Source organism: Ursus americanus, chromosome 3 (genome assembly GCF_024610735.1).
Source record: "Ursus americanus isolate L20-20 chromosome 3, mUrsAme1.1.p, whole genome shotgun sequence".
Classification (NCBI taxonomy): Eukaryota; Metazoa; Chordata; class Mammalia; order Carnivora; family Ursidae; genus Ursus; species Ursus americanus.
Window position 1 is genome coordinate 49,335,612 of NC_142129.1, and position 16,919 is coordinate 49,352,530.

A 16,919-nucleotide genomic window follows, 5' to 3' on the forward strand; every position below is an offset into this window, starting at 1 on the left:
AATTTTGAGTGAAACAGTTGTAAGTACTTGTGGAGCAGTGTTACTAGTCACAGTACTGGATTGTGTTTACTTAGTCCTCTAGGAAACCCTGAACTAGAACAATACCTTCAGTAATTCATCCTTCAGAGTTTCCTCAGCCAGAATAAACACTGGAGTGTTTATGCCAAATGTGGATAGAATAATGTGCTTCTAGTCATGTTTTGGGGTATATGACTGTATAATTTGTGTACTGAGTTATTTCATTCACGGTCTATGCCATAAGATTTAGAGTAGGCCCTGGAAGTTTTATGGAGATGGTGAAATTCGCAGTGAAGGAAATCTGGTGGTGATGAGAGCCACCTCTGGGACAAGGAGACTGGGAAGAGGCTTTGTCAGTGGTTTCAAAGGTGGTGGGGTGTTAGATAGCCTGTTAAGGCCTGACAAAGCAATTTGTAACTTGTGAATCTTTCACTCATCAGGGAAATGTAAGCAAACAAGTCAGGAAACATGCAGAAGCAATTTGAGAAAGCCTGCTGTAATTCAGAGGAAAAGCCTTTGTAACAGAACTTGGTAACTGCAGAAGTTAGTGGTATTCAGAGACAGTACAGCAATTTAGCTTATAAGAACTCTAGATCATCATGGGAAGACATGGGGGCTAGGGAGTTGATCTACTTCTGTGCTTCCTGCATCAACTAAAACCTGTGTTGACAGAGATCATTACTAAGTACCTGCTGTGTTCTAGGCAGGTTCTACTTGTTACGTGCCCCTTGTGATTTATATATAACAAGTGATCCCACAGTTAACTCAAAAGTGAATTTCCAGCTGTGAAGTATACGTGCTGTCTTATAAAAAGGACAGGGACACCTGGGTGGCTCAGTTGGTTAAACATCTGTCTTTGGCTCATCAGGATCCCAAGGTCCGGGGAACAGAGTCCCTGCTTGGCAGGGAGCCTCCTTCTCCATCTCCCTCTGCCCCTCCCCTGATCATGGGAGCTCATGTGTGCTCTCTCTGACAAAATCTTAAGAAAGGACAAAAAAAAACACTGTCTAACCCATGTCTTCCTTTCTTTTGCTCCATTATAGGTGGCTTGGTGCTATCACAAGTGAGTCAGGTTTTTAAGGAATGTTTCTTCCAAGTGCCACCTACACTCTGGATTTTGCCTAGAACAGCACTGTCCAATAGAATTTTCTGTGATGATGGATTGTACTTGGGCTGTCCAATACAGTAGCCACTAATCACATTTGGCGGTTAAGTCCTTGAATTATGGTTAAACTTACATAACCATAAATGGCTACGTTATAAGATTGCTGTTGAGCATTAACATTTGTGAAAGCACTTAACTGATGACTACTGGAATACTTCTCATTTTATATCCATGTCAAATTCCTTGGAAGTCATAGTGAAAAATTACCTCTTCCAAGTTTAGCAGTGATCAATTGTCATATCTAGTGTTCTTTTGTATTCTCAATTAGCTCTGATGATCTCTAGAACTTTGACACCCTTGACTGCTCTTACTCTAATCTCCCTTGGTTTAAGTAGTTTCACAATGTGGAATAAAACACAGGCGTCATAGAACCTTTGCACATGTAGCTGTAATCTGTTGCTAACTCAAATACATATTTTCACATGACCTTTTGGCCAAATTCTAGCCCTAAAACTCAGATTGCTTTATAAAGTTCATTCACTTCTCAGCTTATCTTCACTAGCTCATAAGGTGTATGGAACAAGTATCGTTCTTATTTTCTATCTGAACAGGCTCACAGAGGTTGTTGCTGTTAAAGGTGACACAGGCATTTCCTTGGAGTAATATCACATGAACTGACCCTGGCTTTTTACACTGCCTTCTAAAACTCCATATAAACCAGGTCATCTATTAGCCTCTTTACAGAACCCACACTTCCTTTTCTTAGGAAAGACTGCGTTCTCCAGGGGCACCTGGGTAGCCCAGTCGGTTAAGCTTCTGCCTTTGGCGTAGGTCATGATCCCAGAGTCCTGGGACTGAGTCCTGCATCTGGCTCCTTGCTCAGTGGAGAGTCTGCTTCTCCTTCTGACCTTTCCCCTTCGTGTTTTGTCTGTCTCTCTCAAATAAAATCTTAAAAAAGAAGGGAAAAAAAAAGACTTCATTTTCCAGGCCTCAGAACCTCTGCAGACCTCGCAGGTGGAGCCTGCTTTCCTTTCACACTGTCCACAACAGAGGCCATTGTGATCTTGGCATCTTCCAGACCGTTACTCTTCCTCTCAGGCAGAACTACCTGTGTGAGATTCATGACATTTCTGTGGACCCTTCTCTGTTTTCTGTACTCTTGGACCTTCACTACATTAACTGAGCATTTACGTACTCTGTTCCAACTCTTAAGAAAAATACTGGTAATAATTACGTACAAGTGAGTGAGTGACCTGTCCTTAATGCCACTATAACCTCAAAATTTTTTACTTGATTGTAACTCTCCTGGTTGCAACTTAAACTTGTCATTGCTCCAGAACTACTTCACTTCCGAAATTTGAAATCCCATTATACAGCTTCATACTCTGATCTCTCTCTCTCAATCTCTGATCTATTTCCTTGGACTCAAAAAATTCCAGTCCCTGATCATTCCCTTGTTGCTTGCCTTCCTCAGCCAACTTCTCAGTGTATCTTTTCCATCACTGCATTGCCTCCACCCTCTGACTTTGTCACCTGTGTTGCTTTTTGTGGCATCTGCTTTACGCACACCCAGCCTGGGAGCAGCCCAGCTATCTGCTTTCTCCACTTCCACATCTAATCTGAGCATTACTGGAGAAAATCACACACACCTGCCAATTGGCAGCACTGTTGTAAACCTCTGATTCAACTGAACCAGCAGGCACCCAGCACAACTATCCTTACATAACCATTCTTTCCCTGTCTTCCTCGTGGTTAATTTATAAAATCATGCTCCTCAAGCTTCTCTCTCCCTTCTCCCCTGTTCTCACAGTAGATGGATGACCTTGCCTCCCATTTCAGATATGAGTTCTCTACTTCCTGACTACAAGGAAGTGTTTTGTTGTCTCCTATCCCCCACCTTCAACAGTTTTCTTCATTCAGATATGGTTCAGAATGTTCAGTTTATCAACAGGAGCTCCAGATGTTATACTTACTCCAGCATGGTCAATGTAACACCCAATTCCCAACCCTCTATCTTCTGCCTCCTCTCCCATAGGAGTTTGAAGAGCTAAATGCTTGTTTCATTTCAGTGTGGGAGCTTCACTTTGGGACCCATATTCCAACAGAACAATTACACTAAGTTCTGGAAATTATAGCTTTTCTTACTCAGTTTAATGAAGTTGTAGGTTGGCATGGGTAATACATCTGGACCAAGAGATAAAAAATCTTTACAATTTGGGGAGGATAGGGAAAATCTATAGGTTTTCTAAGTCACCTGCTCTGAGTTGGAGCGTGTCATATTGTCAGATGAAACTTTACTTCTGATGAGTGTTGGAGGAGGACAGCCCAAAGATCTGTACCCTCTGCTGACGCTGCCTAATGGGATCCTACGGAGTAACACTTCTGTGCCTTAAGTTAACCCATCTGTAAATTGACATTACTTACAATAGCCCTAAGGGTTGTAAGGATAAAGTGAGAATGTGCTTAGCATGTTGCCTGGCACTCTACACACTCAAATGATAGCTAATTTTGAACTGGGTGGGCAGTACAATTTGTTAAATTAATAGCTGGGCAGATTGCACGTGAGGGAGACCAAGAGGACTCCTAACTGAAATGGTGTTACGGAAGAGAAGTGCCTGGAATTAGAGATTTGTATCCATGACTCCAGTCCGTAATTCTAGTAACTCACCCGGTGATAACACTAGTGACCAGGACCAAGAATTGAAGTGCAACATCCATCAATTCCATTTACCTTGAGCCTTTTGGAGGGAAGTCTGAGAAGGATTAAATGGGCACCTAATTTTCATACATTTGTGTGTTTAGTCTTCCCAGCAATCTAACAAAGACAAAGTTGTTAATACCCTACTTACTGGGATTATGCCAGTCTGCCAACTTCTGAATCTTTAAAGGTAATTTCAACAAGAAAGGAGACAAATCAAGATGGGACCATGTGCATTAAAGGCAGCTTTCCGTTAAGCATCTGACTCGGTTTCAGCTCAGGTCATGATCTCTTGGTCCTGGGATTGAGCCCTACCCAGGTTGGTCTCCACGCTAAGCACAGATCTCTCTCCCTCTCCCTTCTACTAACTCTCTCAAGTTAATAATAATAATAGTGAGCTTAGAGGGCAATGTTTAGGAGGCTGACTCTAGCACTCCACGGTTCCACCTCCCAGAAGGATTTATCTGGAGGCTTAATCCAGGTCACAGTAGGATACAACCTTCAAGGCCCTTGCCTGTGAAGAACTAGTGCTTCTGTTTCCTGTCTTGGCACAGTGGTTGCAACTTGTCATGAGCCATATTCAGTAATTGTACTTTTAAAGAATGTTGATTCTGGAAACCAGCACCTTGGATGGGTCGTGTGATGTAACAAAATATCACTATTCTAGCCAAACACGTACCCAGGTTAGAGACAGTATGGGAAGAGATCTGTGGGAAAGATTTTTAATTTGTGAGTCTCCTGAATCAGAGTGGGTTAAGATGTTTGGATTCTTGGTATGTACATAGTATTAGGGGGAAAATAGATTTTAAAGAACCAATGTTTAGTGGAAATGCAGGAAGGGCCTGCTTATTTTGCCCCTTCCACCACGTATGTCTCAAGATAAAGTGTCGTAAATCAAGGTGAGGTAGACTCCAGTGCTCTTTTATAGCATAACAAACAAAAAGTAGCCTGCATATGCCAAATTCTTTTTGTAGATGTCCTACCTGAAAATTCTGATAGCTTTCTTTCTGTTCTCCACCCTGAAGTTGATGAAGCAGTTCACAACCAAGGCCTCTATTGGAAGATACAAGAGAAATCAGGCAAGGTATGTGATTTTCTAAGAAACCCTCAGCTGGAGCCGTTGTCCCCTTTACCCTTGCTTGTTCTCCAGCAGAATATCTTGAAAGTAGACAGCTAATGACTTTACCCTTGACCTTCTATATGCAGGTACAATTTCTGAATCCAACTTCTCAGGGAGCTGCCCTCCAGGACACAGTTCCAAACTCCCCACCCTTGGTTCATTTCCTCTTTCACTGGTCATTCCTTCTCAACCTCATTTGTAGAGTTTTTTGGTTTTGTGTGTGTGTGTGTGTGTGTGTGTGTGTGTGTGTGTGTGTGTTGTCCATTCTCAAAGAGACTGCTCTTTGGCTACTTGATACCCATTCTCCCCTTCATTTTTAGTAACAGAACCTTGATTTTCTTTTCTTTCTTCCTTCTTCTTTTCTTTTCTTTTTTCTTTTTGTTTTTTTTTTTGGGTGGTGATATACCTATAAAAGACTTCCCTAGGTGTGGTCAGTGGGTCAAGTGAAAGCCAGTTGGGTGGGACTTATAAGAAATCTCTAGGGAGATCTGACTCAGCTTGGAGGAATGCCCTTTTACCCCTTCTCCTCTTTCTGCCTAGAAACTAGATAAGATGGCAAAACGCTGGCAGCCATTTTTGGCTAAATTGGATCATTGAAGATGGAAGCCATACACCTTAGGATGGCAGAGCAGGAAGAAAGAAGGAACTAGCACATTGGTGATTTGGTCGAGGTGCCATACTAACCTCTTTAACTTCTTTAATAGTTTAATAAACTTCCTTCTTATTTAAGCCATTGTTATTTAAGTTGCTCTCATATGCAGGTGATCCTAATCCTAACTGATGCTCACCCCTTATATAATGCTCCCCACAGTTATGTCTTTGATATTTTTCTTTACATTTCTCCCTTTGGCATATCCATACACATGCCAGTGACTTCATATCTATAACCACAGTCCAAATCCCTCTTGAGCTCAAAAGCCATATGCTCAACTGCCTTTTAGACATCTTTATTCGGACTACCCCCTAGGCACTGTGGTAGGCTGAAAAAGGGCCACCCAAATTTGTCCATGCCCTAATCCCTGAAATCTGTGAATGCTACCTTATATGGCAAAAGAGACTTTACAAATGTGATCAAGTTAAGGATCTTGAGATGGAGAATTTATTTTGAATTACTTGGATGGGCTTGATGAGTCAGAGAAGAGAGCAGTGTGACAATGGAAGCAGAGACTGGAGTGATGTGGCCACAAACCAAGAAATGCTGGCAGCCTCTAGAAGCTGGAAGAGACAAGGAATGGATTCCCCTTTTGAATCTCCAGAAGGAACCAGCCCTTCCTACACTTTGATTTTAGCCCGCTGAGACCCATTTTGGAACTCTGACCTCCAGAACTGTAAGATATAAAGCTTATGGTAGTTTGTTACAATGGCAATAGGAAACTGATACAGGCACCTCAAACCTAACATATCCCCCAAAAATTCATTAACTTTCCCCAAAAACCTGATCCTTTTATATTTCCTATCTTGATTATTATAGCATCCATAATTTAAAATAAATGAAGTTAGTCATATATCCTAGATTTGCCCCACTCTATCATCCTTCACTCATCACTTCGTATTTTCATTTCTATGTATTAGCTGTCATTCAAATCAGTTCCTAATTTGTCTGCATTATCTTCCATCTGTATTCTTATAGTAGCACAATGGTTCTCAACTGGGGGTAAATGTGCCACCTTGGGCAGGAGCAGGGGATATTTGACAAATGCCTGGAGACATCTTTGGTTGTTACCACTGTGCAGTGATACTGTCAGCTGGCATCTAGTGGGTAGAGGCCAAGGATGTTACTGAACATCCTACAGTTCTCTGAACAGCCCCCACAACAAAGAATTCTCTGGCCTAAAATGTTAATACTGCCAAGGTTGAGAAAGCCTGCCATAGTCTTAAAACTATTTTCCCTGACTCCTATATTAAACCACCGCAGTCATGAGCATTATAATTTCCAATTCCCTGGTGAAATCTACAGATATATCTTATTTTATTGCACTTTGTAGGTACTGCTTTTTTTTTTTTTTTTTTTTTTTTACAAATTGAAGGTTTGTGCAACCCTGTGTCAAGCAAGTCTGTTGGCACAATTTTTCAAACAGCATTTGTTCACTTTGTATCTCTGTATCACACTTTGGTAATTCTTGCAATATTTCAAACCTTTACCATATTATTATATTTATGTGATCAGTGATCTTTGATGTTACTATTATAATTGTTTTGGGGTGCCAGAAACCACACCCATTTAAGGTGAAGAACTTAATTGAGAAGTGTGTTATTTTGACTGCTCCACTGGTTGTTTCCCCATCTCTCTCCTTCTCCTTGGGCCCCTTTTTTCCCCAAGACAGCAGTACTGAAGTTAGGGCAATTAAAAACCCTACAATAGACTCTAAATGTTCAAGTGAAAGGAAGAGTCAGTCTCTCACTTTAAATCAAAAGCTAACAATGGCTGAGCTTAGTGAGGAAGGCATGTCATTAAAGCTGAGCTAGGCCAAAAGCTAGGCCTCTTGTGCCAAATAATCAAGTTGTGAATGCAAAGGAAAAGATGAGGAGTTGCTTCTTATGGATGAGCAAAGAAAGTACTTGCTTGAGATGGACTCTATTTACTCCTGGTGAGGATGCTGTGAAGATTGTTGAAATGATAACAAAGGATTTGGAATATTACATAAACTTAGTTGATAAAGCAGTGGGAAGGTTTGAGAAGATTGACACCAATTTTGAAAGTTCTACAGTGTATAAAATGCCATCAAACAGCATCACATGCTACAAAAAAATCATTCATGAAAGGAAGAGTCAGGTGATGCAGCAAACCTCACTGTTGTCTTATTTGAAGAAATTGCCACAGCCATCCGACCTTTAGCAACCACTAGCCTATCAGGCAGCAGCCATCAACATGGAGGCAAGATCTTCCACCAGCAAAAAGATTACAACTCACTGAAAACCTTTTTTAGCAATAAAATATTTTTTTAAGATTTTATTTGTAAGTAATCTCTACACCCATTGTGGGGCTCAAACCCACACCCTGAGGTCAAGAGTCACACACTCTACCTACTGAGCCAGCCAGGTGCCCCAGCAATAAAGTATTTTTAATTAAAGCATGTACATATTTTTAAGACCTAAGGCTATTTCACACCTAAATAGACTACGGTATAATGTAAACATAACTTTTATATGCACTGGGAAACCAAAAAATTTATTTGCTTTACTGTAAATGTTACTTTATTGCAATCTTCGCTTTGTATCTTCAAGATAGGACTCTTTTTTTGTCCTTCATATCTGGATCACTTATTGATCTATTATCTTTTTTTTTCTCCTCAGTTTTCAGTCATTTTGACATGCCAAGTAATGTGTGTGTGTGTGTCTGTGTGTGTCTGTGTGTGTGTGTGTTTGTGAGAAGTTTATTTATTTATTTTTTTTTTTTATTAATAATGATTTTTTATTATATTATGTTAGTCACCATATAGTACATCCCCGGTTTTCGATGTAAGGCTCGATGATTCATTAGTTGTGTATAACACCCAGTGCACCATGCAATATGTGCCCTCCTTACTACCCATCACCGGTCTATCCCATTCCCCCACCCCCCTCCCCTCTGTAGCCCTCAGTTTGTTTCTCATAGTCCATAGTCTCTCATGTTTCATTCCCCCTTCTGATTACCCCCCCTTTCTTTATCCCTTTCTTCCCCTACTGATCATTCTAGTTCTTATGTTCCATAGATGAGAGAAATCATATGATAGTTGTCTTTCTCTGCTTGACTTATTTCACTAAGCATTATCTCCTCCAGTGCCGTCCATGTTGTAGCAAATGTTGAGAACTCATTCTTTCTGATTGCTGAGTAATATTCCATTGTATATATGGACCACAACTTCTTAATCCAGTCATCTGTTGCAGGGCATCTCGGCTCCTTCCACGATTTAGCTATTGTGGACATTGCTGCTATGAACATTGGGGTGCATATGGCCCTTCTCTTCACTACGTCTGTATCTTTGGGGTAAACACCCAGTAGTGCAATGGCTGGATCATAGGGTAGCTCAATTTTTAACTTTTTAAGGGACCTCCACACGGTTTTCCAGAGTGGCTGTACCAACTTGCATTCCCACCAACAATGTAGGAGGGATCCCCTTTCTCCACATCCTCTCCAACAATTGTTGTTTCTTGCCTTGTCTATTTTTGCCATTCTAACTGGCGTAAGGTGGTATCTCAGTGTGGTTTTGATTTGAATTTCCTTGATGGCTAATGATTTTGAACATTTTTTCATGTGTCTGTTAGCCATTTGTATGTCTTCATTGGAAAAGTGTCTGTTCATATCTTCTGCCCATTTTTTGATTTGTTTATTTGTTTCTCGTGTATTGAGTTTGAGAAGTTCTTTGTAGATCTTGGATACCAGTCCTTTATCTGTAGTGTCATTTGCAAATATATTCTCCCATTCCGTGGGCTGCCTCTTAGTTTTTCTGACTGTTTCCTTGGATGTGCAGAAGCTTTTAATCTTGATGAAGTCCCATAAATTCATTTTATCTTTTGTTTCTCTTGCCTTTGGGGATGTGTCATGAAAAAGGTTGCTTTGGCTGATGTCGTAGAGGTTGCTGCCTATGTTCTCCTCTAGAATTTTGATGGATTCCTGTCTTGTGAGAAGTTTATTAAGTGAAAATACAGAAAACAATCTCAAGAGTGAGAAGGTCCCCAACAGGATTGGGACAGGGTTGCCAGTGAGGGCCTTTAGGGTTGGTCTCTTATAGCAAGCTAACCAGGGAACTTAAATCCTTTTAATATCTCTATTGATAACACCTGGATGGCTTATTTTTCTTTTTAGGGGCTAGTTTTTCTTTGTTGGTCACAGGTGATTATCATGTGGTCTGCCCCCTGCCCCCCCCCACACCTAGGGACATGCCAAGTAATTTTTAATTGAATGCTGACATGGAGTATTAAAAATTATAGTGGCTCTGGATGATATCTTCCTCCAGAAGTTCACCCTTTCTTTGCAGGGTAGTTAGAATGGAGGCTAATTATCTCAGTGCATTTAGAGACTGAGCTGGCTCAAGGCTGAGCTGAAATTCTGGAAAGGCTGTTTCTATGTCTGATTCAACCCTGCTGTTAAAGTGTAACCTTTTAGGGTTCCAGCAGATCACTTCTCAGCATTTTGTCTAAGATCGAACATGGGGAGTTGACCAGGCCTATCCCAAGGTGAGTCTTGAACTCTACCCTTGTCTGCTCACCACTCCTAGACTGACACAAACTCCTTTGTGCTCTTTAGAGCTTGTCTGCTTGGCTTCACTTTGTTGAGCTTAAAAATTTGGCAGATGTCTTAAGGGCAGGATGTTGGGTATACATTTTGCCCCTTCCTAGAGACATTCACCCTTCCATTTTCTACTTTTTGTTTCTTCATCCCTGAGAAGTTTCTCTACCTTTTAGTAGAGGCCCTCTGCCCAAGCCCTTCCCCTGGATTCTTAGGCTTTTTGACCCACATCCAGAAGGAGTAATTGCCCAGAAGGAAAATGCAGCTACACACTGTGGGTTCGCCTCTCTCTCAAATCCTCCCTTCTCTAGGATTTCATCTTTTCAAGACCTGATTGCTACTCCTTTATCTTCAAACAGCCGCTGCAGTCTACTTCATTGTAGCTCTACAAGTGTGAGAGAGGTGAGCACCAGGCCTCCTGAGCTGCTCTTCTTAGGCTCTGTCCTGTGACGTGCCCCTGTAAAGAGCTTGCCTGGCTTTAATGACAGAGGGCCGACGTTCTCCCTCTTTCCCCACAGTCTGCCAGTGTCTCACTCTGGTTTAGTTCTTGACCCCACACCAGCATCACTCTGCATCCCAGGCCAGAGTGAATAACACTTAGGCTTTCTTTGTTTTTTTTCTGAAAAGTAGGATTGCCTGCTTTCTAAATCCTCCTCTCTTCTTGTTGATAATTCTGAAGTGCTTTGCCAGCTCCAAATCAGGCATGAAAGAAGGCTCATTTTGACATTCATAGATACATTACCTTCTGTTTTTCAAATTATTCCTGAAATAAAAGCCTTAATAGCCCTCTTGTAGGATGCATTCTCTTCTATAAATTATAAATGAGTCAGTTTGTGACTATGTTGGTAAGCAGGGTCAAAGATCTTTATTAAAAACAATAATGGTAGCTGTTTTATAGTTCTGAGATTTTGTGCTCCAGTTGCATGGGTATCAAGTGTTTTTTATGCCTGGTCTCATTTAACACAACAATCCTATGCAGGGCAGGGTTTGGAGAATTACTGAATACACTTTATCAGGAAATGAAGCTGAGAAATGTTACACTGCTCATGAGTAAGTGGTAGAATTAAGATTCAAAGTCAAGTCTGAGTCCAAAGCCCTTACTCTTTCTAACACAGTTCTGTCCATTGGTCCCTAATTCTCGGTGTCTGATGCCACAAACAATTTCTAACCTCAACCCGGTGTAGTCATTGTGACCACCCCCAATGTGGCTGTGGATGATGCAGAAGAGTCCATCACCCTACTGAACAGTTAAAATGTGATGACACACAAAACATTTGTTAGTCGCTGATAACAAAATTTAGGACAATTACACCAAAGTACCAGTTAGTGGCTGAGAACACATAAAGAAGATTGAGGCTTTTAAGTACTTTGTTATCTCTTAAAAAAAAAAAAAAAAAGCATCCAGATTCTTGGTACAACCAGTAGTGATTTGCTCCTCCCCCATCCCTTCTGCATGCTGGGCATCCCCTTCACACTGTCCATTTCCCATTGGAGTCTCTGAGCCCCTGGAGCAGAGTGTCTGTGTTCTACTTACCTTTGTATCCCTAGCACTTAATATACTACTCTACAGTAGGAAACTTAATGTTCCATGAATTAATATGCATGATCTTCACAATTACAATTTAAGTTCAATGATGGCAGAGACTGTCTCCTTTAATTTCAGTCCCCACACGATTGTTAATTACTCTTCTTTGATTGCATGAACCAGAGATCTCACACTATCTTAAGTAGTGGGGGTTTACTGGAAAAAAACATTGCAAGGAGGGAGGCAGATATCATACAGGCTTCTAAGAATAGCACCATTCACAGTCTAAGGCAGCTCTTGGGGCCAGATTAACATGTTTCCTCCTCCAGCAGGAATTGTTGGATCTAAAGATGCTAACCTAATATGCCGTCGTTAACATGACTCCTGTTTTAGATTGCTTCTCTTTTATGTCTTGTTTACACCTGTTATCAACTAGCCAACTCTTTCCCATCAACTACCTGAGGGAAAAAATCCAATTACTTTATTAATTGTCACTGATAAGTAGAGCTTTTTAAGCCAAGCCACTTCATAGGTTTCCAGATGCCCACCTCTGTCCTAATTGGTGGTCTTCTCTTAACCCAAAAACAATCTAACAAGGCCCACTTCAGTTAGCTTGAGATTCTCAAGGAGCAAGTAGCTAGTGCTCCTGACAGGCCCTGTGACTGGCATGTCCGTTAAGGGCCTTATGCAGATTTCAAAATAAATGTTTATTTAAGTTATATGAAGGGAGAGCCAGAAGAATTTCAAGACTGTGTATAATTTAATCCTGTTTAGTGTGTCCTGGATATTTGGTTGGGCCTTAACATTGAACTAGGGTACAAATGTCCTTTTCTTTGATTTGTAGCTCTCATTGCCATTTTGAGATTCTGGAAGAGTTTGTGAATCTGTCTCTTTCTTCACAGTCAGTTCCATGCCTTTGACTAAAAAGCCAGCTCATTTCTGAGGTTAAACGTTTTTCCCATTGGAGCCTGGAGCTATGACACTTTATTTTTAAATAACCATTTACCACAGCAATATGTCCTTTTCTCTCTCTGAATCATTCAGTACAAAAATAAGCAATTTCACATTGTCCTGATTTGGCCTTTGGGTGTTAGGTTTGCCTTATGTCTGTTTTTTTTTTTAATTCAACATGACTTTTTTGTATACCTTTTGTATACTATGAATATGCTACATACATTATTTGATGTAGTCCTCCTAACAGTCCTATGAGGTAGATATTATGATTATTTTACAGATTAGAGAATTAGAGTTCAGGAAGGTTAAATAATTTGTCTAAGTTTACACACCTGGTGAGTATAGTGATACAGGTTTAAAGCCCATGGCTGACAGGTCATTCCACCCACCTATGTTTAGTCATTTTCTAGACTCTTTCAGAACACAGGGCATTATTTGGGGGTCACAAAAAAGTAGAACTGCCTCGCAGCTCCCCTCTTCCTCATCCCCCATCCTCCCCCGTGCTCTTCATTATCTGATGCACCTGAGTTGTCTTTGGTTCCATCTATACAACATAGTTTGGTGCCCAATATATGAAAATATTTCTTGGAAGCATAAAAAATATGTAAACTTGGATGACTTAATAAGCCACAGGATCAGATATGATCCGGGAGCTCTGGAGGGAATAAAATGGGGGAAAAAGAAAGTGTTGAGCGAGAGAATAGGATGAAAGAGAAAATAAAGGAGCTAAAGAATTTTACATCCTCAGTTTTTCCTAGAGCTGGCTCTGTGCACGTATGATTCTCAGGGTGACAGGTCCTTTTAAAAACTGATAGCCAAATTCAGACACTCCCCATAAAATAAGAGATGCGGTTCAAAATATGATTGGCAAATCCTGGAGAGCCTCTGTGCTTGGTTTTGGAGTGAACACAAGAGGGCGCTAAGCTCCACAATGATGCACAGGCCACTAGGCCCGCATCTGGCATCATGGCATACATACAAATAGCAGTTTTCAAGTGATATTTCTCTCTCTCTCTCTTTAAGATTTATTTGTTTATTTGAGAGATAAAGAGCTGGAGGGGGAGGGGCAGAAAGAGAGGTAGAATCCTTGAGCAGACTCCGTTGAGTGGGGAGACTGAGGCAGGGACTGATCCCAGGACACTGAGATCATGACCTGAGCCGAAATCAAGAGTTGGCCACTTAAATAACTGAGCCATGCAGGTGCCCCTCAAGTGATATTTCTTAAAAGTTATATCAAGTGTTAAACAGACTTATAGATATATCTACCCCTAACTTAGTAGATGCCCATCTCAGTTAATTTGGTGATTTTTTTATGCCCAGAAGATACTAATATTTCTAAGGACATCAAAAGAAGTTTGGTCAGGCATGGGGGCATAGAAAGGTTGCAGAAGCATTGGTAGGAACCCCCTAAGCTTTCTCAATGAAGAGGGAGGCTTAGCAAAGACTTCAAATGTTGCAATCCCATGAGAAGATCCATATACTCACATCATCCTAGCTGAACACCATTAACTCTTCAAACCATCCAACCCCCATGCTCTAGTTCCATGCTCGCAAAGCAACCCCTGGAGATTATTTACCTTCTCATGTGAGGTCTGTGTCCATAAACTGATGCTCAAGGGCAAAACAAACCTTAAAAATTCTTATTTCTTCTGGCAAACAAAAGTGAAAATACTATAATTATTTAGCGGCAGTTACATTTCTTGTTTTAGGAGGGTCACAGGACAAGGAGGATTTTAAAATAACACCCCAAGTTTGAATCTGAGTGTCAGAGAGAACCATTAGAAATAAAAAAGAGACGGGGGGCTATAGCAGTTAAGGTTTTGCCATGAATTTGAGGTACAGGCCGTTCGTATTGGTGACAGCTATCAACAACAAGCAGTTGGAAATGAGGTCCTGTATCGGTACCAGGAGAGATGAGGGAGAAATACAGGTTAAGGAACCACTGGCATGGGGGGATTATTGCATGCGTGGGATTAGTAAGGACCAGTGTGGAGAAAGAAGAAATGAGGCCTGAGGACAGCCTTAGGGAGTTAAGAAGCAAGACCCAAAAAAGGCAATGGAACAAGATCCTGTGGTGATGTCATAGGGGACAATAGAAGTCTTTTGGAAAGGAAAGGAATAGTGTCAAGTGCTGCAGAGAAGACACAAACTGTAAGGGCTGGATTTTCCTATTTAAGATCACTGGTTACAGTCAAGAGAACAAGATAAGTTTAGGTAGAAGTCAAACTCCAAGGGTTTACTAGTACGTGGGCCGGAAACATCTTGTCATACCAGAAAGCAAGAAAACTCAAGGATATGGAAGCCAGTTTGAAAAGCATAGCACTGGCCAAAGACAAATCAATATGAGCATCAAAAGGATAGTAACTGTACTAGTTCTCTATTATTGCTATAACAAGTTACCACCCTTTAGCTGCTTGAAACAACACAAAGTTGCAGTTCTATAGGTTAGAAGGCCAACACAGGTCTCACCGAGCTAAAATCAAGATGTCAGCAGGACTGCATTTCTTTCTGGAAGCCTCAGGGGGGAATCTGTTTCCTTGCCTTTTCCAGCTTGTCTTTTCCAGCATGACTTTCCAAGAAATGCAAGGGTACTGCCTGCAGTCCTTGACTCATGACCACCTTCCTCCATCTTCGACGCTAGCAATGGTAGAGTCTTCAGATCCCATTACTCTTGACCTCCTCTTTCTTCCTCCCTCTTCCACTTTTAAGGACCCTTGTGAGTACATTGGGCCCACTCAAGTAATCCAGGATATCTCCTTATTTTAAGGTCAACTGGTTAGCAACCTTGATTCCATTTGCTACTTTAATTTCTCTTTCCCATGTAGTGTAACATATTCACAGGTTCCTGGGATCAGGACATAGACATGGGACATGGCCTACCACAGTAACTACAACAGATTGAAACACATCAAATATGCTTAAATGCATAAGTTCAAAATGATATTGAGATAAACAGAGCTCATTGCCAGGAAACTGGCACAGTATTTTATAAAGAGAAATGATCAAATATTCATCCTGACCTTCTTGTACAAACTGTACCTTGGTAACCAAAAAGTTAATAAAGGAAATTTTTTCTTTATAAAAGTATTCCAGCTATTACATTAAGACAGAACACCATCATTTCCCAATCCTCCTTGAATTAATGGATCTGAACAGTAATTGTCAATGACAGCTAACATCACAAAAATGCATTAGACATCTGGATACTCTGTGCCTCCTGACGAGACTATAGAGCACCACCTATGACTTCTTCCCAAAACAGCAGATCCTAAAACTGGTGAAGCCTCCAGATCCAACCACCAGTTTATAGGAAAAATGGGGGACAAAGGGCACATTCAACAAGTCTGTAAGATGCAATTAGCAAAATCCGAACTCTGGGAAACTCCACAGTACAAATGAGACACGCCATAAAACAAAACAGAACAGAACAAAACCACCCAACCAACAACAACAAAACCTTATAAGAACAAAACAAAAGATGGAGGGAAACTTAACTGTTAGAAGACTTAGAAACCTCAACCAATTGCGATGCGTAGGTCTTATTTGGGTCCTAATTTATAAGGCAATTGGAGAAATGTGAACAATAATAGCATAATCAGTATTAAACAATTGTTAGGGGTTTTTTTTAGGTGCTACAGTGCTGTTTTTAAAAATTTATTCTTTTAGAGGTATACAGGAAATATTTGCAGATTAAATGATATGATGTCTGGATTTGCATCAAAATAGCCTAGGGGTAGGGTGGGAATAGGTGGGGGAATAGACAAAACAAGTTTGGCCATAAGCAGGGAACAGTTGAAGCTGGGTGATGTGTACGTGGAGGTTTCTTTATACCGTTCTCTCTTTTTAAAAATACGGGCAAAGAACCCAGGCTCTGTAGTTAGATGGCCTGGGCCAAATCCATCTATTGTGTAACTCATAGGATTATAAGAAGAGAACATGTTTTTGTGGTAAAATATGCATAACATAAAATTTACCCTTTAGCCCTTTTTAAGTGTACAATTGAGTGGCATTAAGTACATTCACAATAGTGTGCAGCCATCACCACTATTCATTTCCAAAGCTTTTTTTTAGCATTCCAAACAGAACCTCTACTCATTAAGCAAAATCTGCCCATTCCCCCTCCCCCAGCCCCTGGCAACCTCTATTCTACTTTCTCTCTCTATGAATTTGCCTATTCCAGGTGCCTCGAATAAGTGGAATCATTCAATGTTTGTCCTTTGGTGTCTGTTTATTTCACTTAGCCTAATGTTTTCAGGGTTCATCCACGTTATAGCATGTGTCAGAATTTCC

General features: G+C 40.8%; 1 protein-coding gene across 1 annotated transcript in view; it reads left to right on the plus strand.

Moving 5' to 3' along the window:
* The first annotated feature begins 114 nt into the window (after nucleotides 1–114).
* OSBPL3 (oxysterol binding protein like 3) overlaps nucleotides 115–16,919 on the plus strand; it is a 257,656-nt gene continuing 240,851 nt past the window's right edge. Inside the window, exon 1 of the mRNA XM_087860961.1 lies at nucleotides 115–4,905. The gene's annotated coding sequence lies outside the window, so the exon portion shown is untranslated. The remainder of the gene's footprint in view (nucleotides 4,906–16,919) is intronic.